The 25,479-nt window shown below is 45.0% G+C and overlaps 2 protein-coding genes across 2 annotated transcripts in view; one reads left to right on the forward strand and one right to left on the reverse strand.

Annotated features, from left to right (window-relative positions):
• LOC125446366 (uncharacterized) overlaps nt 1-25,479 on the reverse strand; it is a 281,544-nt gene that overhangs the window by 130,078 nt on the left and 125,987 nt on the right. The gene's annotated exons all lie outside the window — the stretch shown is intronic.
• LOC132206259 (zinc finger protein 239-like) overlaps nt 1-25,479 on the forward strand; it is a 50,528-nt gene that overhangs the window by 1,269 nt on the left and 23,780 nt on the right. The window lies entirely within an intron of this gene.

Here is a 25,479-nt window from a genome sequence, read left to right on the forward strand (position 1 = left end):
AGGGCAGGCGTAATACTTGCTCCGTTTGCAGGGAAACATGCCGGGGCTGGAGGAGAGCATGGCGCGGATAAGGGACTCACCGAGAGAGTGGTCCCTCTGGAAAGCAGATAAGGGTGGGTTTGGAAAAATGTCTTTGGTAGTGGGGTCAGATTGCAGATGGCGGAAGTGTCGGAATATGATGCTTTGGATTTGGAGGTCGGTGGGGTGGTACGTGAGATCGAGGCGGGGATTCTGTTTTGGTTGTTATTGCAGGTAGGGGGTGTGAGGGATGAGTTGTGCGAAATGCGAGAGACACGGCTGAGGGCTTTTTCAACCACTGTGGAGGGGAAATTGCAGTCCTTGAAAAACAAAGGAATCTGGGATGTCCGGGAGTGGAATGCCTTATCTCAGGAGCAGATGCAGTGGAGGCGAAGGAGTTGGGAATAGGAGATGGCCTTTTTGAAGGAAGGTGCGTAAGAGGCAGAGTATTCTAGGTAGCTGAGGGAGTCGGTAGGCTCGAAATGGTTATCAGTTTCCAGGTGGATACCAGAGATGGAGACAGAAAGGTCCAGGAAGGAGAGAGAGGTATCAGAGATGGTCCAGGTGCACTTAAGGTTCAGGTGGAAGGTGTTAGTGAAGCGGATGAACTGTTCGAGCTCCTTGTTGGGACACGAGGTGGCGCCGATACAGTCATCAATGTAACAGAGGAAGAGGTGGGGTATAGGGCCAGTGTAGCTTTGGAAGAGGGATTGTTCCATGTATCCTACAAAGAGGCAGGAATAATTTGGGCCCAAATGATGCCCTTGTTTTTCAAGGACCACAACGTCCCCTCCATTGTGGTCGAAAATGCCCTCGAACGTGTCTCTGGCATTTTCCGCAACACATCCCTCACACCCACTCCCCGCAATAACAACCAAAGCAGAATCCCCCTCATCCTCACGTACCACCCCATCAAACTCCGAATCCAACGCATCATCCTTCAACACTTCCGCCATCTGCAATCTGACCCCACCACCAAAGACATTTTTCCCTCCCGACCCTTGTCTGCTTTCCGGCGGGACCACTCTCTCCATGACTCCCTTGTCCGCTCCACACTCCCCTCCAGCCCCACTTTTCCCTGCAACCAGAGCAAGTGTTACACCTGTCCCTACACCTCCCCCCTCATCCCTATCCCAGGCCCTAAGAAGCCCTTCCACATTAAACAGATTTTACCTGCACATCTGCTAATGTGGTACACTGTGTCTGCTGTCCCGTTGTGGACTCCTCTACACTGGGGAAACCAAGCGGAGGCTTGGGGACTGCTTTGTGGAACACCTAAGCTCAGTTCGCAACAAACAACTACACCTCCCAGTCGCAAACCATTTCAACACCCCCTCCCACTCCTTGGACAACATATCCATCCCGGGCCTCCTGCATTGCCACAACATCGCCACCCAAAAGCTGCAGGAGCAGCATCTCATATTTTGCTTGGGAACCCTGCAGCCCAACAGTATCAATGTGGACTTCACAAGCTTTGAAATCTGCCCGCCTCCAACCGCATCCCAAAACCAGCCCAGCTCTTACCCGCCTCCCTAACCTGTCTTCTCACCAATCCCCTCCTTCTACCTCAAGCTCCACCCCCATCTCCTACTCACTAACCTCATCCCTCCTCCTTGACTTGTCCATCCTCCCTGGACCAACCTATTCCCTCCCTAACTCCCCACCAATACTCACCTTCACTGGCTCCATCTCTGCCTCTTTGACCTGTCTGTCTCCTCTCCACCTATCTTCTCCTTTATCTATCTTCTATCCGCCTCCCCCTCTCTCCCTATTTATTGCAGAATTCCCTTCCCCTCCCCTACTTCTGAAGAAGAGTCTCGGCCCGAAATGTCAGCTTTCCTGCTCCTCTGATGCTGCTTGGCCTGCTGTGTTCATCCAGCTCAAGGACATCCTCCTGGTGCCCTTTTGCCCAGTTCGGAGGTGCTGTCTGTAGGGGCTGATGCTATACTCTCTCCACTGCCATCCAGACATGCCTCACCATGGCATTTTGACCCCAGCAGTGGAGATCCCAGTGGAAAGCTTGTCTACAAATGGGTCCTTCCCTTTTCCATCAAGGATTTAGGGCAGAGAGTGCTGCATGCATCTGTTCCGTGAAACTGGTGACTAAGCAAATTTAACAGTTGCCAGACGACGTCCATTTCTGTGGCCTGGAGGAGACTGTATTTCAATTTATGTTGAGTGGGTCCATTTGTAAACCATTTTTAGTTTTTTGGTTGCACTTCAGCCTCACACTCCTGATCTATGGGCGCTTGGCACTGTGAGGGGTGGACAAGTCTATGGACCTTGGACAGGTCCAGACATGGGGCTGTTGACAGTCTTGTTGTTTCTGACTGACTGCCCCTCTTTTGCGGTTACTCTGATGTCCCTGGAACAGGACCACGCAGTGCTGAATGGTACAGTCGATGCCTATGGTGACTGATATGTGCCATGGGGGCTGGAGTGCATTATCAGCCTGGATAACGATATTGTGATTTTGTTTTTGTTTCTGATTGTTAGTGAGTTTGGACGTGGGATGTTTTATTTTCTATTTGTATCAGCTTTGGACCCCTTCAAAGAACCTAGGGAGGCTTTTGTTTTCACCCTGTGCTGTTCCTTCTCCCCAGACATGCTTGATGGGGTGGAGGTAAGGGTTACTTTATTTCCACTTGTAATGATAGAGGGACCTTACCCTCTGACCTTTAAACCATTGATGTCCCTATCCCGGGAGCATTTGGTGGGGCTGGAGCTGAGGGAAGTTTGATCTTCAGTTTTCTTTGCACTTGACTGAATCGATGAATGTTTATTCCACATTTCAGCCCCTTATTATCCCTACCCTAAGGGTGGTTGATGGGGACAGAGTCGAGGAAAAGCATATTTTTGTTTGTGTATTATTTTTTCAGAGAGTCACTGAAACTTTATTTCAGTTTGAGAGTTGGGAAAACTTGGGCCGAATGACCTGTTTCCACCCTGTAGGGATTTTATAATATTTAACTTATGCGTTTTAAGACAGCAGAGCATGTTTTACCCTGTCCTGTCCCAGAAATGTCTGGTGCTGGTGGTTTCGGGGGTGGGGGGACCCTGGTGGTAGGAGGCTTGATTTTACTTTTTGAATCTTTTTGTTTAAAACAGTAAAGGGTTTATTGTTCAGACTGGAAGCCTGTGACCAGTACTGCACCACAAGGATTGGCACTGTTGTTCATCGTTTTATATAAACAATATGCATGAGAATATGGGAGGTATGGTTAGTAAGTTTGCAGATGTCACCAAAATTGGTGGTACAATGGACACTGAAGACAGTAATCTAAGAGTCCAATGGGATTTTGTTCTACTGGGTCAGTGGGCTGAGGAATGGAGTTTAATACAGATAAATATGAAGTGTTGTATTTTGGTAAGACAAACCAGGACAAAACTTGGTTAGGGAGTGTTGACAAACAGAAACACCTGGGGATGCAGGCACATAGTTCCTTGAAAATGCTGTCACAGGTAGACAAAGTGGTGAAGAAGACATTTGGCATACTTGCTTTTGTTGGTCAGAGCATGAGTACAGGAGTTGAGACATCATTTTAGGATGTAACAGGCCATATTTAGAGTACTGTCTACAATTCTGGTTGCCCTGCTATAGGTTGGATATTATTAAGCTGGAAAGGGTGCTGGAAAAATTAATGGGGATATTACTGACACTAGAGGGTTTGAGTTATAAAGAGAGGATGGATAGACAGATGTTTTTCTCTGGAGCATAGGAGGCACAGTGGTGACTTTTCAGAGGTTTATAAATCATAAGGGGCATAGATAAGGTGAATAGCCAAAGTCTTTTCCCCAGGGTAGGGAAGTCTAAAACTAGAAGGCATAGGTTTAAGGTGAGAAGGGAAAAATTTAAAAGGGACCTGAGGGGCAACTTTTTCACATAGAGGGTAGAGTGTATATGGAATGAGCTGCCAGAGGAAGTGGTAATGGTGGGTATAATTACAACATTTAAAAGATAATTGGACAAATGTACAGATAGGAAATATTTAGAGGAATTTGGTCCAAATGCGGACAGATGGGACTGGTTCAGTTTAGGAAACTTGATCGACATGTATGAATTGGGCCGAAGGTCTCATTTCTGCGCTGTCCACTCTATGACTCCCCACCTGACCACTCCAATCCTCTTGACTGTGGACAAGGATCAAGTCAGGAGCATATTATGATTCACTTGCTGTTCACAAAAATACAACTGACTTTGTGGAAAGAACTCAAGACAATGTTTTTACCAGCGATAAATGATGGGTTCCGTTCCTTGTTATTGCTGGACAGACAGATTTAGGGGACTCTGTGCAGAAGGTTGCCTAACAACATAGCCTCTGAACTAAAGTTGGTTTTCACTTGGTTTTTTAGTTGAAGCAACAAACCAGCAAGGAGCTACAGGACGCTACAGGTCAGTTAGTCTAACCACGTTGGTGGGGAAGCTATTGGAGGCAGTTCTGGAAGACAGAATTAAACTACATTTGGTGAGACAGGGATTATTCAAAAACATGGTTATTTTAAGGGAAAGGCATGTATGACCGCCTTGATTAAATTTTTTGAAAAGCTGACCAGGGGTGCAGATGAGGGTCATGCTTTTGATGCCAGGTATTTGCATTTCAGCAGGGTTTTTAATAAGTTCCCACATGGGAAACTGATGGATAAGATAGGAGCCCATGGAATCCAAGGAAATTTGGCAAATTATATTCATATTTGATCCATTAGGCTGAATGGAAGGAAGCAGAGGGGTGTTCTTCTGACTGGATGTCTGTGTAGAGTGGTGTCCAACAGTGGTCAGTGTTGGGGCCCTTAATTGTTTGTGATTTATACAACTGGTTTAGACTTGAATGTAGGTCAGGAAGTAACATCAGTAATGTCGATCAGCGTTTGCTTTTGATACAAAAATTGATGAGGTGGTGAATAGTGGGGAGGCGGCCTTAGGCTACAAAAAGATATAGATAGCCCAGTCAAAGATAACAAAGTGTGGAGCTGGATGAACACAGCAGGCCAAGCAGCATCTCAGGAGCACAAAAGCTGATGTTTCAGGCCTAGACCCTTCATCAGAGAGGGGGATGGGGAGAGGGAACTGGAATAAATAGGGAGAGAGGGGCAGGCAGACCAAAGATGGAGAGAAAACAAGATAGGTAGAGAGGAGAATATAGGTGGGGAGGTAGGGAGGGGATAGGTCAGTCCAGGGAAGATGGACAGGATGAGGTGGTAGGTAGGAAATGGAGGTGTGGCTTGAAGTGAGAGGAAGGGATGGGTGAGAGGAAGAACAGGTTAGGGAAGCGGAGACAGGCTGGGCTGGTTTTGGGATGCAGTAAGGGGAGGGGACGAGCTGGGCTGGTTTTGTGATGCAGTGGGGGGAGGGGAAGAACTGGGCTGGTTTCGGGATGCAGTAGGGGAAGGGGAGATTTTGAAGCTTGTGAAGTCTACGTTGATACCATTGGGCTGCAGGGTTCCCAAGCGGAATATGAGTTGCTGTTCCTGCAACCTTCGGGTGGCATCATTGTGGCATTGCAGGAGGCCCATGATGACATGTCGTCTGAGGAATGGGAGGGGGAGTTGAAATGGTTCGCGACTGGGAGGTGCAGTTGTTTTGTTGCGAACCGAGCAGAGGTGTTCTGCAAAGCGGTCCCTAAGCCACTGTTTGGTTTCCCCAATGTAGAGGAAGCCACACCGGGTGCAATGGATACAATATACCACATTGGCAGATGTGCAGGTGAACATCTGTTTGATATGGAAGGTCATCCTGGGGCCTGGGATGGGGATGGGGGTGAGGGAGGAGGTGTGGGGGCAAGTGTAGCACTTCCTGCGGTTGCAGGGGAAGGTGCCAGGTGTGGTGGGGTTGGAGGGGAGTGTGGAGCGACAAGGGAGTTCGCGGAGATAATGGTCTCTCCGGAAGGCAGACAAGGGTGGGGAAGTAAAAATGGCTTGGGTGGTGGGGTCGGATTGTAGATGGCGGAAGTGTCGGAGGATGATACGTTGTATCCGGAGGTTGGTGGGGTGGTATGTGAGGACGAGGGGGATCCTCTGGGAGCGGTTGTGGCGGGGGCGGGGTGTGAGGGATGTGTTGCGGGAAATGCGGGAGACGCGGTCAAGGGCGTTCTAGACCACTGCGGGGGGAAAGTTGCGGTCCTGGAAGAACGTGGACATCTGGGATGTGCGGGAGTGGAATGCCTCATCCTGGGAGCAGATGTGGTGGAGGCGGAGGAATTGGGAATAGGGGATGGAATTTTTGCAGGTGGGTGGGTGGGGGGAGGTGTATTCTAGGTAGCTGTGCCTCACACTCAACAACTTCTCTTTCGATTCCTCCCACTTCCGACAGACAAAGGGAGTGGCCATGGGTGCCCGCATGGGCCCAAGCTGTGCCTGCCTCTTTGTAGGTTACGTGAAACAGTCCCTCTTCCGCACCTACACAGGCCCCAAACCCCACCTCTTACTCCGTTATATTGATGACTGTATTGGCGCCGCCTCTTGCTCCCCAGAGGAGCTTGAACATTTCATCCTCTTTACCAACACTTTCCACCCCAGCCTCAAGTTCACCTGGGCCATCTCCAACACATCCCTCACCTTCCTGGACCTGTCAGTCTCCATCTCAGGTAACCAGCTAGAAACAACTGATGTCCATTTCAAGCCCACTGACTCCCATAGCTACCTAGAATACACGTCCTCCCACCCACCCACCTGCTAGAATTCCATCCCCTATTCCCAATTCCTCTGCCTCCGCCGCATCTGCCAATGTGGTATATTGTATCCATTGCACCTGGTGTGGCTTCCTCTACATTGGGGAAACCAAGCGGAGGCTTGGGGACCGCTTTGCAGAACACCTCCGCTCGGTTCGCAACAAACAACTGCACCTCCCAGTCGCGAGCCATTTCAACTCCCCCTCCCATTCCTCAGACGACATGTCCATCATGGGCCTCCTGCAGTGCCACAATGATGCCACCCGAAGGTTGCAGGAACAGCAACTCATATTCCGCTTGGGAACCCTGCAGCCCAATGGTATCAACATGGACTTCACAAGCTTCAAGATCTCCCCTTCTCCTACTGCATCCCAAAACCAGCCCAGTTCTTCCCCTCCCCCCACTGCATCACAAAACCAGCCCAGCTTGTCCCCTCCCCCCACTGCATCCCAAAACCAGCCCAGCCTGTCTCTGCTTCCCTAACCTGTTCTTCCTCTCACCCATCCCTTCCTCCCACCTCAAGCCACACCTCCATTTCCTACCTACCACCTCATCCCGCCTCCTTGACCTGTCCATCTTCCCTGGACTGACTATCCCCTCCCTACCTCCCCACCTATACTCTCCTCTCTACCTACCTTGTTTTCTCTCCATCTTTGGTCTGCCTGCCCCTCTCTCCCTATTTATTCCAGTTCCCTCTCCCCATCCCCCTCTCTGATGAAGGGTCTAGGCCTGAAACGTCAGCTTTTGTGCTCCTGAGATGCTGCTTGGCCTGCTGTGTTCATCCAGCTCCACACTTTGTTATCTTGGATTCTCCAGCATCTGCAGTTCCCATTATCATAGATAGCCCAGTCAGATGGGCTGATAAGTAGCAAATGTAATTCAATCCAGAAAAAAATCAAGTGATACACTTGGGCAGGGCAAACATGGGAAGGGAGTACATGACGGACCCTGGTAAGCACCAAGGATCAGAGGGACCTTTGTGTGGACATAGACCATTCCCATAAGGTATCAGGACAGGTGGATAAAATGGCAAATGGCATGACTGCCCTAATTAGCTGAGGCATAGAGTTTAAGTGCAAGGAGATTCTGCTGGAGTTGTATAAAACATTGGTAAGGTCCTGGCTAGCGCAGTTTTAGAGGGATATCATAGCATTGGGGAGGGTGCAGAGGAAATTTACAAGGATGTTGCCTGAGTTGGAGAATTTCAGTTACGAAGAGAGATTGGACAGACTCAGGTTGTGTTCCAGCATGCAGAAAGGGATTCAGAAGGGGTGTGTTTGAGATGTAAAAAATTAAGGCAGGCATACACCCCCTGGTGAAGTGATCAATAGATTTAAGGTAAGGAGCAGGAAGGTTAGAGGAGGCATGAGGAAAAATGTTTTCACCCAGACATTGGTGGCAGTCGGGAATTCACCTACTGTAAGGCTATGGGATATGTGCTGGAAAATGGAATTAAAATAGGTGATTGTCTTGGTCTGGCACTGACTCAATGAGCTAAAGGGCCTTTTTCAGTGCTTTAGAAATCGATGACTCCAAATTGGCAGCAGGAAGATCCCTCTCTGGAGGAACCAGTCACCCAAACAGTTGGTTACGTTCTATAGAATCTTCAGGTTGTGTACAGAAGTTGTTAAGTTATCAGAAATAAAAAAGAGGTTTAAGACTTAAGAATTGAAAACAAAATGCTAACACACTTAGAAAGAAGTTGTAAACTATTTCAACAATTCAGAATCACTCAATAAAAACAGTTAGTTTAGCAAAAGAAAATGTTGAGAAAGAAGTAGTATTTATCAGGGATTGCGTATCTTTTTAGGATTTTGTTGGCAAACACATTGAAACTTTGTTTTGTTTACGTTAAGATCTTTATAAATTTTCCGATAGCTAATTTGTTGTTTTTCTTCCTTTGTGTAAGAACCTGTTTTCATTAAAGATAAAGTTGCCGTAGACCCAGAGGATGATAGGGCTACTCTGTCACCAGAGACAGAGGGAGAGCCAGAGAGAGAGATGACTCGGTGGTTTAACCTGAGGGTCACTGTGCCTTAGGCAAGAGGTGAGGTTAAGAAGGTGGGATTGCACAATAACCTCAGCCAGTACGGGATTCACCCGTGCTATTGGCATCACACTGCATCATAAACCTGTCATCCAGCCAACTGAGCTAACTGAACCCCTCCTGTGTATTCAGTGAAGAACCATGGTAAAGCAAAACGAAACTCCTGATCTAACAAGCCAGGCTTCATTCTGGAAACTGACTTGCTGGTTTACCATCAGCTGAAATCATAACACTGTCAACTTTCTAAATATTTCTGAAATATTTTATTCAGATGAGGCTCATGAAAAGAAGTCTAAGATGTTAATTATGTGAGAATACAATTTGTTTGGATAACCTTTTATTTGAACAGCTGAGTTTTACTTTCTTCAGCAGTAACTATCTCAAAGGTCTTTCCAGTGGTAAGACTGGACTTGCAAATACCAATCTTGGTTGTCTTATTTTGAGAGGGAGGGAAGGAAAGACAGGGACTGTCCAATTCACAGTGTCTGAAGGTAGTAGTGACCAGGTGATCTCAAGCTGCTGGAGCCTCCTCACGTCCTCTGGGCGGCACGTCTGCATCATTGCACTCTTCCAGCTCTTCCATTTCTGGCTGAAAAACATCCTCCAGAAGAAGATCGTGTCCTTCTTGGATGGCAAATTTGTGCAACGCATAACAGACAACTGCAATCTTAGAAATTCTCACCAGTGAGAACTGTAAAGTGCTTCCTGACCTGTCCAGGCAATGGAAAAATGACTTGAGGAGCCAGACTTCCCTGTCCTGTCCACCACCTGATATTTTGCTATATGTACATGATTGTATCACTCATGTCCTTTGTTGCTGGTCCTCAGCAGGTATCCTTCATCGTCCAGAAACCAGCCTGTAATTCCCTTGAGGTCGCCAGGACAAAGGAATCACGTGCACTTCTCCAGTTATCTGCATTTACATTCAGGATCTTCAATTGGGCATCACATTCAGTGAATGGAAGCCCTTCCTGTTGTTGAAGGAAACAGGCTCCTGTTTTGATGCCTTCAGTGGAATATGTGTTGCATCAATAGCCCCAATCGCATCTGCGAAGCCAGTGATCTTGGAGCATGTGAGGGACCTCTCCGTCCTTACAGAGGACATATCAAAGTGAATAAATTCAGAGGCTGTACGGAAAATGGCCTCAGTGACCTGGTGAATGCAGGCCCTCACAGTGTTGTGCGGAATGTTACACAGTCACCTGTGCCAGGCTGAAGTTACCCAGAGGCAAAGAAATTCAATCCTGTCATGACTTCCATCAGCTCTGATAAGCCAGTGTGACATTTTGAGGTTGTCTTCGTTTTACAGAGGCATGCGATTGCTTCGTTGCTGAAGTGTAGTCTCCTGACATACATCTCCTCTGACAGCATTTTGTAGGTTGTCCTCTGTCTGTATGCCGTAGCAGGTGTGCATGTTCTTTGCCTTTTCTCTGCTTGTCCTTGTGCCTGCTCTGTGCCCTCAGCTGAAAGAGCACTTTTCCAATGTGCTAAGCACAATTTCTGATGTGCCAGATGGTGAACATATCTCCTTTTCAGGGTTTGATTCCACAATGGATTCTGGAAAACCTGTTAAAGTGATAGCTCACGTCAGCTTACAGGCAGTTTGCTCATGTGATTTATAACACATTGCACTTCTATACAACATTCTCAAATCAAAATGATATAGTTCACTGCTCCCATTGTATTCATTAAATTGAAGAACTCCTTTTCACATGTATTACTTCTAGTTTTGAAAATCATTTCACTCATAAGACTCAAAATGTAAAACCATCCTGCTGCACCAACAGGCCCTTTTTAAATGCAATTATCATCTGAATTACGTGAAAAATTTTGTAAACTAAATGACATCTCCATCTTTTTTGTACATTCTGCAGTTACACAAATGGAAACCAATTAAACATCAAAACCCAGTTTCACAAGTTCTCCATTTGGGCTGCTGCCTTTCCTTTCTGATGTTAAATTATTGAAGAAAAAGACCAAGGAAATACCTCAAATTAAACTGGTATCATCCAGGATTCCAGTCAAAGTCTGCACTGCTGTCAAGGTTTACATCGCTGTCAACTAAGACATCAGATATTAACCGGCAGTTTAAAAATCCGACTTGGCATCTTCTACATGCATTCATGTGTTAGACTTGCGACATGGTCCTGACACAGAATTTTAGTCCAAATTGCTGGAAAGATGATCTTCACAGCTGAAGGTATGGGCCTGTCACTCTAAGTTTGGGGTTGACACAAAATCAGCGGCATGTAAGCAATATATATAGAAACGTGACATTACAAAAGACACATTGATAGATGTATGCAGAGATCAGACCAACATCATAGACAGACATATAAAGAGAAAAAGAATACAAAGGGGTAGAATAAAATAAAACTGCGGATGCTGGAGTATGAAACAACCGAATACAAGGGTGTAGAAATCATGTTTCAGTGATACAAAGCCCTGGTGTGATTATGCCAGGAATACTGACAGCTGTTCTGGGAACCTCAACACAGGGAGGGGATATTGGCCTTCGAGGGAGGGCAGTGTAAATTTACCAGAATGATCCCTGGATTTCAAGGGTTTCATTATGAGAAGTGATTAAACAAATTAGGGTTATATTTCCTAAAGTTTAGAAGTTTAAGGGGTAATCCAATCAATGCTTTGAGATATTAAGGTGTAGAGATCAGATGAATGAACATAAACTTGTTTTTACTGGTTCGGCAATTTGTGATGACAGCATCTTCTAAAAATTAAAGTCAAACCTTTCAGGATTGAAATCAGGAAACACTTTCCCACACAAAGGATGGGAGATGATTGGAACTCACTTCCACAAACCACAATCGGTGCTAAATCTATTTTTAATATTGGCCCAGGCTTTTCAACCAGCAATGAAAACCCGATTTACTGGACCAATTTACTGGTGAATTGGGGGCATGAATCCAGGAATGCAGAGCCAACAACACAATGGATCAGAGGTGTTCCCACACCCTCTTCTACAGCAAGAAATCTACTGTATCTGTTGTTCAAACATGTTGCAGCCACTTTTGACAGCTGTTAACGATTGTGAGGCTGGTGGGTGGGGGGTTGGGTACAGGTGGGCGATGTGGGTGGAGTGGCAGGTGGTTGAGAGGTGCGGGTGAGGGAGTAGGGCACTTGGAGGGATGAGATGTTAGGGTGCTGGGTGGCTGAGAGGTTGAAATGCCAGGTGGATGAGAGGTCGGGTTACTGGTTCAGTGTGAGGGTAGCGTGCTGGGTGAGTAAGACACTGGGATGTCAGTGAGGACTTGGGTGCTTGCATGTACTTTGGGTTAGGGTGAGGGATGTTATGTCATGAGTGGAACGTTGTGGTTTATGAGACCTGCTGGTTGGGGGTTGTTGGTTGGAGGGCTGTGTTGGTTGTTTCAGGGAGGAGTGGTGTCAGTTGTATGGTTGCCAGAGGGAATGGCTGTCAGTTTGGGTGGTGTATCAGTCAGGAAGCAGGTCAAGGATTAGGAATACTGTGGCAAATAACTCAGCTCCTGATTCCCCAAAGCCTTCCGCCGTGCGTGAAGCACAAATCAAGAGTGTGATAGAATACTCGCCACTTGTCTATTTGAATGCAGCTCAACACTCAAGAGGCTCGTGAACCATCCAGAACTAAGCAACCCACTTGATTAGCACCACATCCTCAAGCATTCTCTCTCTTCATCCCTGACACTTAGCAGCAGCAGTACTATCTACAAGATGCATTGTAGCAATTCACCAAAGATCTTTAGACAGTACTTTCCAAACTGATGACCATTTCCACCTAGAAGGATAAGGGCAGAGGATACCTGGGAACACCAACACCTACAAGTTCCCCTCCAAGCAACTCATCATCTGATCTTGGAAATATATTACCATTGCTTCACTGTCACTGGAATAAAATCCTAGAATTCTCTCCCTAATAGCACCGAGGGACAACCTACAGCACATGGATTATGGCAGTTCAAGAAGACAGTTCACTACCACCTTATCGAAGGAAGCTAGGGATGTTCAATAAATGCTGGCCAGCTAGCAATGTCCATGTCCCATGAGTGAATGAAAAAAAACTTGGACAAATTAAGTAAGTTAGCAAATGCATAACAGATGAAGTATAATATTGATAAATTTGAGGTTATCCATATTGACAGAAAAAAATGGGAAGGCAGATTATTATCTAAATTTCCAAAAGATTGGAAAGGAGGAAATGCAAGAGGCCCGAAGGTCCTCATACACATAGTCACTGAAAGTAAGCATGCAGGTGAAGCAGGCAGTGAAGAAGGTAAGTGATATGTTGGCCTTTGTAGTGAGAGGATTTCAGTACAGGAACAGGAATGACTTCTTGCAATTGTACAGGGTCTTGGTAAGATTGCATCTAGAGTATTGTATGCAGTTTTGGTCTGCTTATTTGAGGAAGGATGTTCTGACTGTGGAAGGAGTGCAAAGACTGTTCACCAGACTGATTCCTGGAGTAGCAGGGCTGACATATGAAGAGAGACTGATCAGTTAGGATTACATTCACTAGAGTTTGCAAGAATGAAGGAGAGATGTCATAGAAACCTTTAAAATTCAAACAGGGTAAAAGCTGGAAGGATGCTCCCAATGACTGGGCAGTCCAGAACCAGAGGTCACAGTTTAAGGATATAGGATCAGCCACTTCGGACCAAAATGAGGAAAAAAGCCTTCACCTACAAAGTGGTCAGCTGACAGAATTCTCTTGAACAGAAAGGGCTTGAGGCAAAAACAACCCCACCACACCCGGCACCTTCCCCTGCAACCGCAGGAAATGCTAACACTTGCCCCCACACCTCCTCCCTCACCCCTATCCCAGGCCCCAAGATGACATTCCACATTAAGCAGAGGTTCACCTGCACATCTGCCAATGTGGTATACTGCATCCACTGTACCCGGTGCGGCTTCCTCTACATTGGGGAAACCAAGCGGAGGCTTGGAGACCGCTTTGCAGAACACCTCCGCTCAGTTCGCAACAAACAACTGCACCTCCCAGTCGCAAACCATTTCCACTCCCCCGCCCAGTCTCTAGATGACATGTCCATCATGGGCCTCCTGCACTGCCACAATGATGCCACCCGAAGGTTGCAGGAACAGCAACTCATATTCCGCCTGGGAACCCTGCAGCCTAATGGTATCAATGTGGACTTCACCAGTTTCAAAATCTCCCCTTCCCCTACTGCATCCCTAAACCAGCCCAGTTCGTCCCCTCCCCCCACTGCACCACACAACCAGCCCAGCTCTTCCCCCCCACCCACTGCATCCCAAAACCAGTCCAACCTGTCTCTGCCTCCCTAACCGGTTCTTCCTCTCACCCATCCCTTCCTCCCACCCCAAGCCGCACCCCCATCTACCTACTAACCTCATCCCACCTCCTTGACCTGTCCGTCTTCCCTGGACTGACCTATCCCCTCCCTACCTCCCCACCTATACTCTCTCCACCTATCTTCTTTACTCTCCATCTTCGGTCCGCCTCCCCCTCTCTCCCTATTTATTCCAGTTCCCTCTCCCCATCCCCCTCTCTGATGAAGGGTCCAGGCCCGAAACGTCAGCTTTTGTGCTCCTGAGATGCTGCTTGGCCTGCTGTGTTCATCCAGCCTCACATTTTATTATCTTGGATTCTCCAGCATCTGCAGTTCCCATTATCTCTGAGGCAAAAACATTGACTGTTTTCAAGAAGTTAGATGTAATTATAGTGTCATAGATTTATGCAGCATGAAAACAAGCCCTTTTGTCCAATTCATCCATGCCAACCAGATATCCTAAACTGATATAGTCCCATTTGTCAGCATTTGGTCCATATCCCTCTAAAGCCTTTTCGTGACCCATCCAGAGACCTTTAAAACATTGAAATTGTACATGCCTCCACCACTTTCTCTGGCAGCTTATTTCATACCCACTGCATGAAAATGTTGCCCCTCCGGTCGCTTTTAAATCTTTCCCTGCTCACCTTAAACCTATTCTCTCTAATATTGGTCTCCCCTTCCCTGGGAAAAAGATTTTGGTTGTTCACCCTATCCGTGCCCCTCATGATTTTATAAATCTCTGTGATGTCACCTGTCAGCCTCCGATGCTTCAAGGAAAAATAGCCCTAGCCAATACAGCCTCTCCCAAAGCTCAAATCCTTCAACACTGGTAACATCCTTGTAGATCTTTTCTGAACCCTTTCAAGTTTCACAACGTTCTTCCTAGAGCAGGGAGACCAGAATTGCACACAGTATTCCAAAGTGGTCAAACCAATTCCTGTACAGCCACAACATAATGTCCTAACTCCTAATCTAAATGCACTGACCAATGAAGGCAAGCGTGCCAAATGCCTTTTTTACCATCCTGTCTGTCTGCGACACCACCGCTAAGAAACTGCATCCCTAGGTCTTTTTGCTTGGCAACATTTCCCAGGGCCCGACCATTAACTGTACAAGTCCTGCCCTGGTTTACCTTACTAAAATGCAACACCTCACATTTATCTAAATTAAACTCCATCTGCCATTCCTTGGCTCATTGATCCATCAGATCAAGGCCCCGTTGTACTCTGAGATAACTACACTGCCAATTTTGGTGTCATCTGCAAACTTACTAACCATACCTGTATTTATTCAAGTCACTTATATCAATGACAAAAATCAGTGGACCCAGAACTGATCCTTGTGGCACACTGCTGGTCACAGGCCCCCTGTCAGAAAAACAATTCTCTATCACCACATCTGTCTCCTACCTTGAAGCCAATTTTGTATCCAATTGGCTAACTCCCCCTGGATTCCATGTGATCTAACCTAATCAGTCTACCATGCAGAACCTTTCATTTCTTAGGGCTAAAGGGAGCAAATGATCTAGGGCAAAAACTGGGAAAGGATACTGTGTTGAATGATTAGCTGTGATGCTATTAAATGGCAGAATAGGCTCAAAGGACCAAATGGCTTACCCCAATCCCATTTTTATTTCTTCCTGTGTTTCCAGATAACGGATATATCATGATCTCATTGAATGGTGGAACTGGTTGGAGATGTTAAATGGCAGAGTCCTCTTTCTTTATACAGCCCACAATGAGGGTAACAATCTTTCAGCACCCTACCCTAATGACATAGCAACATCCCACAGAGGAACAATATAAATTACAGTGCATGGGATAATAACGAGCTCCTAGTTCGCACAGAATGGTTGGGTCAGGAGAGCTTTGAAATATTGTCAGATCTGTAACTGGTCAGTGGTGTGGAGCCATCCATGAGAACCAGCCCTTTTTGGTTGTGAATGATCAGGGTGAGGCTGGGAAGACAATTTATTTCTTTGTAATTTGTCTAACATGGTACCAATCTTGAAAATTATTTACAAGAGGCTACCATTGTAATTTTAAGTAAAGATTATTAAAGTTTGTTAACACAAAAGAAAAAGAACACAAACTATTTTAGACTATAGAAGAAATATTTGGAAGAGTCTTGTTATAAATATCAGAAATAAAGATTCAACCCTTTAACCCTCAAAAGAGGGAACACACTATTTCCACTTTAAAGTTCCTTGTTCATTTGGCACAGCCAGTTTCAACATATTTCTGCATTCACTCCCTGTTACCTTCTTTAAATCACATCTCTTCCTGAGGCTTTTAAACAAACTGCTCATATATTTCTGAACATACGTTCCTTAAACTCATCTTCCACGCTCCCCTGTTTCTGGAGGTTTACTCTTACTGACGTGAAACCACTGTGCACTTTTCGTTTTCTACTGTTTTGGACACTGCTAAACTGCACTGCAGCTTTTACAGGCTTTTTCAACTTGATGGCCTTCAATTCTCTCTGAAAAAATTCTGCACACTCTTGTGGAAGGCTCTACCTTTCTAAAAAGAGTTTTTTGTCTCTTTCTCCCTGTTGTTGTTACAAAGGAACAGCCCGATTTTTTTTTCTCTCTTCTACTCTTTTACAGCACTGACAATATTCACCACAAACATTTAAAAGTCTCAGGTAAAAGCAGCAAAACAAATTTTCAGATAAGCTGGCAATATTCAGAATTCAAAAATAAATTGAAACAATGCTACCATTTCTTAACATGCATTATAGAAATAGAAGTCAAAGTTGAACTTAAACCTGGGTCAGTCCATTTTAAAATGCAAATTTCCAATCAATCATGACGCATGATGAACTTTCATCACAATAATCCATTAACACAGGAAGCTGGTTTTGATAGGAAAATTCCTGGCTGTTAGGTCAGGTTGGTTTCACTCTTGTCAGAAAATTCTCTGGGACCAGCATTTCCAAGGAATGCAGAGTATATTTCAGACATGATGGCTTCATACAGCTCGTTATCTGGTCACTTTTATTTACAGATCAACAGGGTGGTCAGAGGAGTTCAGAGATTGAAACAAATCACTGAAGTGGATAGATACTAAATCATTGTGTGGTCTGATGGTTTCATTCATTGTCTCTTGACTGGCCGATTGAACAAAAATCATTCTTTATATCTTGGTCAGGTTTTTAAAGTCCCAGGGAATGTCTGGAGAATGCTTCTGGACAATTTCAGAAAATTGTTCATTGCAAATGGACTTTCTATGCTGCTATATCTTCTTTTTGGCTTTGAAATGTTGCTTCATAAGTCAAATGCATCCTTGTTGAAAAAGCAGCTACAATCCCATTTTAAATATAAATAAGTTATTTCTTCAGGTCCACATTTGAATCTTTTTAAATGTCTGTTTCTGCCTCTTTTACCCTACTAAGACTCTCATCACCGCCTTGGTGAAAAGCTTACTCTTCAACTGCCCTCTGTTCCTTCCATCAATTACTTTAAACCTCTGCTCCTTAGCCATAGACTTGTCTGCTCAGGAAAGATGTGCTAGCCTTTAAGTCACATCTTTCTCTATCTCCTCTCTTGACCTCACTGAACTCATCTTGTCCATGAGACCCACCTCTCATATGCCTCCCTCCTGTGCATTTGCTGTCCTCGCCACTGCATGTCTTCAGCACCTTAGATGCTATGGGTCTTCCTCTTCTGATCTGCTGTCAAACACATTCAAGGAAACACATCCTAGAACAAGGATGAAGAATGCTATTCCCACACAAAAAATCTTGGTGGAACCTTTACCAGGGGAAGTGAGGCATCAGCTGCAATAAGTGAGGCTTTATCTGGATGGGTCAAGCTAATGTCCTTAGAAGGGATGCTGACTATGGCTGGTGGTCATTCAGTTCTTTGCTCACTTCTTGAAATCAGACCTGCCTCGTTGGCTGCCTATGGTGAAACAGTAGTTTAACTGATTACACATGAAGATCTGTGGTTGCTACGACAATTCTGGTTGCTCACTTTCAGTGTATGATTAAAGTGGAAACTTTTCCATACAGATCTCTCATTACAATGTTCTGTTGAGTGTATTAAACGTCTACACCTTGATCGGATCTCCAATTCTCAACTCTGGCAATAATTTGGAATGTTATCAAAGTGACATCTGTCTTTTTGTCATGTCACTTTGGTATTTCTTGTCAGTCACTCCCGTTATCATGTCTGCCCTCAGCAGTTTTTTAGTTGTTGGAAAGTTGTGTCATTATATTAGTTGCTGGAGTTGACAATATTCCTTGTCTTCAGTTGGTGTGATTTTCTTCTGAGATTATGTTGTGCACATCTGAACTGGATCTCTGGATCTGGAATTTTAACTAATGGTCCCTTTAGCAACATCACAAGAAGCAGGGGCAGGAATAAACCATATGACTGGCCATGTTTGCTCCAACACTCAGTATGACTAAGGCTGATCTTGGTATTTAACTTCACATTCCCACTTCCCGTATCCACTGATTCCCTCAGAGACCAGTCTATTCCAACACTGACTGTATTCACGATGTGGAGGATCCATAATCTTCTGGGGTCCAGACTTCTGATGGTTCCCAAACCTTTGCGTGAAATAATAACTCCTTGTCTCAATGCTAGATGAGAGTAAACCAGTTGATGTGGTGTATATGGATTTCAGCAAAGCGTTCGATAAGGTTCCCCACAATAGGCTATTGTACAAAATGCGGAGGAATGGAATTGTGGGAGATATAGCAGTTTGGATCGGAAATTGGCTTGCTGAAAGAAGACAGATGGTGGTAGTTGATGGGAAATGTTCATCCTGGAGACCAGTTACTAGTGGTGTACCACAAGGGTTGGTGTTGGGTCCACTGCTGTTTGTCATTTTTATAAATGACCTGGATGAGGGCATAGAAGGATGGGTTAGTAAATTTGCAGACGACACTAAGGTCAGTGGAGTTGTGGATAGTGACGAAGGATGCTGTAGGTTGCAGAGAGACACAGATAAGCTGCAGAGCTGGGCTGAGAGGTGGCAAATGGAGTTTAATGCGGACAAGTGTAAGGTGATGCACTTTGGTAGGAGTAACCAGAAGGCGAAGTACAGGCTAATGGTAAGATTCTTAGTAGTGTAGATGAGCAGAGAGATCTCGGTGTCCATGTACACAGATCCTTGAAAGTTGCCACGCAGGTTGACAGGGCTGTTAAGAAGGCATACAGTGTTTTAGCTTTTATTAATAGAGGGATCGAGTTCCGGAACGAAGAGGTTATGGTGAAGCTGTACAAAACTCTGGTGCAGCCGCACTTGGAGTATTGTGTACAGTTCTGGTCACTGCATTATAAGAAGGATGTGGAAGCTTTGGAAAGGGTGCAGAGGAGATTTACTAGGATGTTGCCTGGTATGGAGGGAAGGTTTTACGAGGAAAGGTTGAGGGACTTGAGGCTGTTTTCGTTAGAGAGAAGAAGGTTGAGAGGTGACTTAATTGAAACATATAAAATAATCAGAGGGTTAGATAGAGTGGATAGGGAGAGCCTTTTTCCTCGGATGGTGACGGCGAGCACGAGGGGGCATAGCTTTAAATTGAGGGGTGAAAGATATAGGACAGATGTCAGAGGTAGTTTCTTTACTCAGAGAGTAGTAAGGGAATGAAAGGCTTTGCCTGCAACGGTAGTAGATTCGCCAACTTTAGGTACATTTAAGTCGTCATTGGATAAGCATATGGACGTACACGGAATAGTGTAGGTTAGATGGTCTTCAGATCAGTATGACAGGTCGGCACAACATCGAGGGCCGAAGGGCCTGTACTGTGCTGTAATGTTCTATTCTATTCTAACTGATTAGTCCCTTATTCTGAGACTGTGCTCCTATTACTCTACATTCCCTGACTAATGGAAACAATATCTCAGTTTCCATGATTCAAGCCCCGAAACAACCTTGTCTGTTTCAATGAGATCATCTCTCATTCTAAACCCCAGTAAATATTGGCTCAATTTACTGAGCCACTCATCACAGGTAGCCTCCTCATTCCAGGGACTAAGTTAAACCTTTGCTTTCGTGCCTCCATTACAATATATCCTTCCTTAAATGTACAGACCAACACTGTACACAGTCCTCCAGATGTAATCTCAGCAAATTCTTATACAATTGCAGCAGGACCTCTGTATGCCTGTTCTACAATCCCCCTGCAATAAAGACCAACATGCTGTTTGTCTACCTAATTGCTTGCTATGCCTGCATGCTAACTTTCTGCATACAATTTTCTTTGAACATCAACACTTTCAGCTTTCTCATTTTTTTCAGAAATATTCTCTTTCTCATTTCACATGATCAAAGTGAACAGTTCACACTTCCCCACATTACACCTCATCGACCATCATGTTGCCCATTTAATCTGTCTATGTATCTTAGCAGCCCCTCTATATGCTCTCTACAGCTTACTTTTCCGTCCAGCTTTGTATCATAAGAAACTTTGAGAAGGAAGAGGTCCACACCAAGCTTCATCCATGGGCTGTTTGGGAATCGTGAGCAGCTCTTTATCTTTTTTAGGTTGATGTTCATTATAAACACTGCACTGGCTGATGTGATTCTTCATCTCATTGCTTATGTTTGGCCCATACAACACTTCCCTTTCCTTCCTCAGAGTAGACTCGATTCCTTGATGGTTTGTGTAGGATGTGTTGCAATATTTCTTCGCTTATGTCTTTAGGTAAAATGTCTCTTTGTCCAGGATGCCATCTTGGGCAATCACTTGCTTGTCCAATACTCTCTCACAGTAACAGGACTGTCCTTGATGAATTCAGTTACAATGCCCTGTAACATTTGAAGAATTGTGCCTTGTTGTGAAAATTGTACGATCTGAGCAAGACCAGATTCTGCTGGGCTGATGATTTTCAGAGCACATTGTGCTGTTGCTTCTTGTGGAATGTGGAATATTTCACATTTTGCACAAGCATCAACTGCCTTCAGAGAGACTGCAGATCTCAGTAGCATGTCAGTGATGTACATCTGCTTCCATTGCTTGTACTTCACTTCCAAATGATAGCTGAACAAATTAAGTAACATCATTTGCAAACACTTTAGAACAGATAGAAGTGCTTTGAGAAATATGTCATCAGCTTGTGGTCAAAACTGACAGCTAGTTTCTCCCTAAACAGGTATTGGTTGAAATACCAAAGTCAATAGCCAGACTCTCTCTCCATTTGTGCACATTGTTACTCAGTGTGTGTTAACTCTCTGGATACAAACCCAACGGGTTGCCCTCACTGCATGGGGATTACTCCAAGTCCTGTGTCACTGACATCACACTGCAGGGTGGCTCCATTGTTGACATCATAATCCCTCAGCACTGGTGATGTCATCACAACTATCATATATAATTTTAAGTGTTATTAAGTTACTTCACTAAAGTCATTGGTGGGAGCTTTCATAATTTGCATTTGTTCAGCTGTTAGATCTCAGCTGGAGTATCGTGTGCAGTTGTGGGTGTCACATTCTAGGAAAGATGTGAACGTCTTAGTGAAACTACAGAAATGATTTACAGGAATGCTTCCAGAAATTAGTTCAGTACTGAGGATAGATTGAAGCGTTTGGGACTCTTATCCTCAAAAGGAAGCAGGCCAAGAGCAGATTTGGTAGAGGTTTCCAAAATCGTGAAAAGGGCTAGATAGAGTAGATGGGGAGAAGCTGTTCCCACTCCTAAAAGAAAAAGGAGCAAGACAGCATAGATTTTAAGTGATGTGCAAACAAAGCAAGGCAGATGTGAGAACTCTTTTCACTCAGCAAATAGGATATGGAATACACTACTTGAAAGACTGGTGGAGGCAGATTTAAATGAGGCATTCAAGTTGATGCTGGATGATTATATGGATAGAAATAAAAAAGGTATGGGAAAAAAGTAGGAGATTGATACTAGGTAATGATGTGAGTGGAGGTATGCCGAGCCGAATAGTCTCCTTTTGCGCCAAAATAGTTCTGTGGTGAACTGTCACAATCTAAATAGCTAAAAATGACCACAGTGTTATCCTAATTGGAAACTCTACTGCATAACTTAATTTGGGTTTTCTTGGGTGCAATATGTTTGCTGACCTCAGCTGAACTACTATTTAGGATAATGTAACTGGCCTGGGTTCCTGGCTGACAGAGAATGTTCAGCCAGAGATTTTGTTTATAATATTTAAAGGAGGCCAAAGAACCTTCTAATATTTTCTCACCTAACTCACATTTGAAAAGTAGCTGTTTGGGATGGTAACACAGGCTAATGGCAGACATTAGTGAGTTTCATAATCTGATTTAATCTTCAGAATTTTCTTCATATTGTAAAATATTGTAAGATACTTAATTGGAAATCTCTTGAGCTGACTTGAATGCACAGAGGAGTAAAAGTAATGTTAACTGTGACATGTAAGGGCTTCCTGATTAGTGTAAGAATTGATCTTTGAATAATTATTTTTCACATGTTTAGTGGGAAGATAAACTTCTGTAGTCTCTCAAAGATCAGAATATGAAGCTTGATGAGGGTAAACCTGAATGCATACACACACGACACATACTTAAATGTTTAATAATTTTCTTAGCTGTAGCCATTTCAATTATTGCTTCTTTAAAGGGAAATGCATTTATTTAAATTTCATCTTGTTAAACGGAATCAGAAGCATTCTAGGAGAGTTGTATTAAATTTCTTGTGGATCTTTTTTAGAAGAGCTGTATAAAATTTCTTAGATTCCCTACAGTGTGGAAACAGGCCCTTCGGCCCAACAAGTCCACACTGCCCCTTGCAGCATCCCACCCAGACCCATCCCCCTATAACCCACACACCCCTCAACATTATGGGCAATTTAGCATGGCCAATCCACCTAGCCTGCACATCTTTGAACTGTGGGAGGAAACCAGAGCACACCTACGCAGACACAGGGAGAATGTGCAAACTCCACACAAACAGTTGCCCGAGGCTGGAATCGCGTCCAGGACCCTGGCGCTACGAGGCTGCAGGGCTAACCACTGAGCCACCGTGCTGCCCTTGTGGATCTTTTTTTCTTTATTGTTACGTGTATTACACTCGTTTTTTTTTGTGGACTGGTTCTTGAGGTGGGGCTGGCCTAGAATTTGCACCTGCTGTGTGTTGTGCTAGTTTCCTGCCATAGTCTAGCCTCTGGACTGTTTTTGAGAAGGCTAGGTTAAGTGTGAGATAACACAGTGTGGAGCTGGAGGAACACAACTGGCCAGGCAGCATCAGAGGAGCAGGAAAGCTGACGTTTTGGGCTGGGAAGAGGGCTCTGAAATAAATGGAGGGAGGGCCAGTGTTAGCAGGTAGATAAAGGAGTGGATAGTTGGGAGAGAAGACAGACAGGTCAATGAGGCGGAGATGAGAGAGGGGAGCTGGTCTTGGGATGAGTTTGGGGGTGGGGAGATTTTGAGGTTAGTAAAGTCCATACTGAGACCATTGGGTTGTAGGCTCCCAAGGTGGAGTATGAGGTCCTGTTCATCTAGTTTCTGGGTGGCATCATTGTGACATTGGAGGAGGCTCATGATGGACATGTAACTCACGGAGTGGGAGGGGGAATTGAAGTGGTTTAGAACTGGGAGGTGTTGACGTTTGTCGCGAACCAAGCGTAGGTACTCCACAAAGTGGTCTCTGAGCCTCTGCTTGGTCTCCCTGATGTAGAGGAGGCCTCATCGGGAACAGTGGATACAACAGACCACATTAGTGGATGTGCAGGTGAACATCTGTTAAATGTGGAAGGTTTTTTTGGGGCCTGAGTTAGAGGTGAGGGGGGGAGGTGCACAGGCAGGTGTAGCACCTTCTGCGGTTGCAGGGAATGGTGCCAGCGGTGGTGGGACTAGTGGGGAGTGTGGAGCGGATGAATGATTCACGGAGAAAGCAGAGCGTCTGGAAGGCAGATAGGAGTGTGGAGGGAAATATATCCTTCGTAGTGGGGTCAGATTGCAGGTGGTGGAAGTGGCAGAAAATGATGCGTTGAATTCGGACATTAATGGGGTGATATGTGTGGACAAGGGGAATTCTGTCTTTGCTTTTATTGCGGGGAAGGGGTGTGAGGGCTGAGGTGTGGGAAACAGAAGACATGTGGTCGAGGGTGTTTTCAACCACTGCAGGGGGAAGTTGCGGTCCTTGAAAAACGAGGACATCTGGGATGTCCAGGAGTGGAATGCCTCATCTTGGGAGCAGATGCGGTGGAGGCGAAGGAATTGGGAATAGGGGATGGCATTCTTGCAGAAAGGTGGGTGAGAGGAGGTGTAGTCTAGGTAGCTGTGGGAGTCGGCGAGCTTGAAACAGATATCAGTTTCGATGTGGTCTCCAGAGAAGGAAACAGAGAGGTCCAGGAAGGAGAGACAGGTATCAGAGACGGTCCAGATGAACTTGAGGTTGGGGTGAAAGGTGTTAACAAAGTTGATGAACTGTTTGAACTCCTTGTGGGAGCATGAGGTGGTGCCGATAAAGTCATTGATGAAGCAGAGGAAGAGGTGGGAGGTAGTGTCAAAGTAGCCGTGGAAGTGTGATATAGCTAGGCTTCCTAACCACCTTATTAAAGATTCTCTCCTGCTCCTCACATACAAAACTGGGGAGGGGGGAATGATGGCTTGGAACAGTCCCAAAAAGAGCAATCCAAAGGTAATTCTGGGTACGGTTTGGGGTCAGGATGACAGTACCTAGTAAGGGTATTGGGGAGTCTAACGTGAAAGGCTAGGAGGAGGTGGTGGTAGGATACATGGAAAAGTTAAGACTATTGGGGGCTGGGAGTATGGCTCCAGTGGACCCATAAATGCACAAAGGAGGTGTGTCACCCCCTAGCCTGATACCCGCCACCACAGCTACTGGGCTTTCCACATGGCATGAGCACACCCAGCCTCGCTGTGGTTTCAATTCCCAGTGTGTGTGAAATGAGGCTGTTAAATGGCCATTCATTAGCCAGCTAAGAACCTCAGTCGGCCCATATGTGGTTGGACAGTCCTTCTGATAAATCATCCACATTTTCTTCAACCCTCCGCTCTCCAAATAATATGCAGACAGATTGGCCCAACCTTCAAAATAAGTCAATGGCTACCCTTTCCACCATGACTGAAGAAAACCCAAATAGTAAGAATAAAATTCAATCTTTAAATTGTTTAAAACATTTAAGCTTCCTGATCTCTCAGATAAGTTGCAGAGAATAACAGATTAGAATGCTTTCATAATAACGAGAGACCAGAAGTTGTGCAGAAACAATGAAATTTTGTTATCCATAAACACACATTACTCAAAGCTGCTGCACATGCAGAAAAATGTTAAAAAGGCATGTTGAGTTTTACTTCAAAGTGGTTGGATTGAAAAGGGAGATTGTGTTGCAATTAAGCATTGATTTGTTCAGACTGCATTTTTGTTTAGGACTCTAAAAGTCAGGAAAGATGTACTGTTCTTGACAACGAAACAGTGGAGATTTACCAGAATGATGCTAGCCATAAAAGATTAGTTTAGAAGAAGTTGCATAAGCTTGGCCTTT

This window comes from Stegostoma tigrinum, chromosome 34 (assembly GCF_030684315.1).
Source record: "Stegostoma tigrinum isolate sSteTig4 chromosome 34, sSteTig4.hap1, whole genome shotgun sequence".
Classification (NCBI taxonomy): domain Eukaryota; kingdom Metazoa; phylum Chordata; class Chondrichthyes; order Orectolobiformes; family Stegostomatidae; genus Stegostoma; species Stegostoma tigrinum.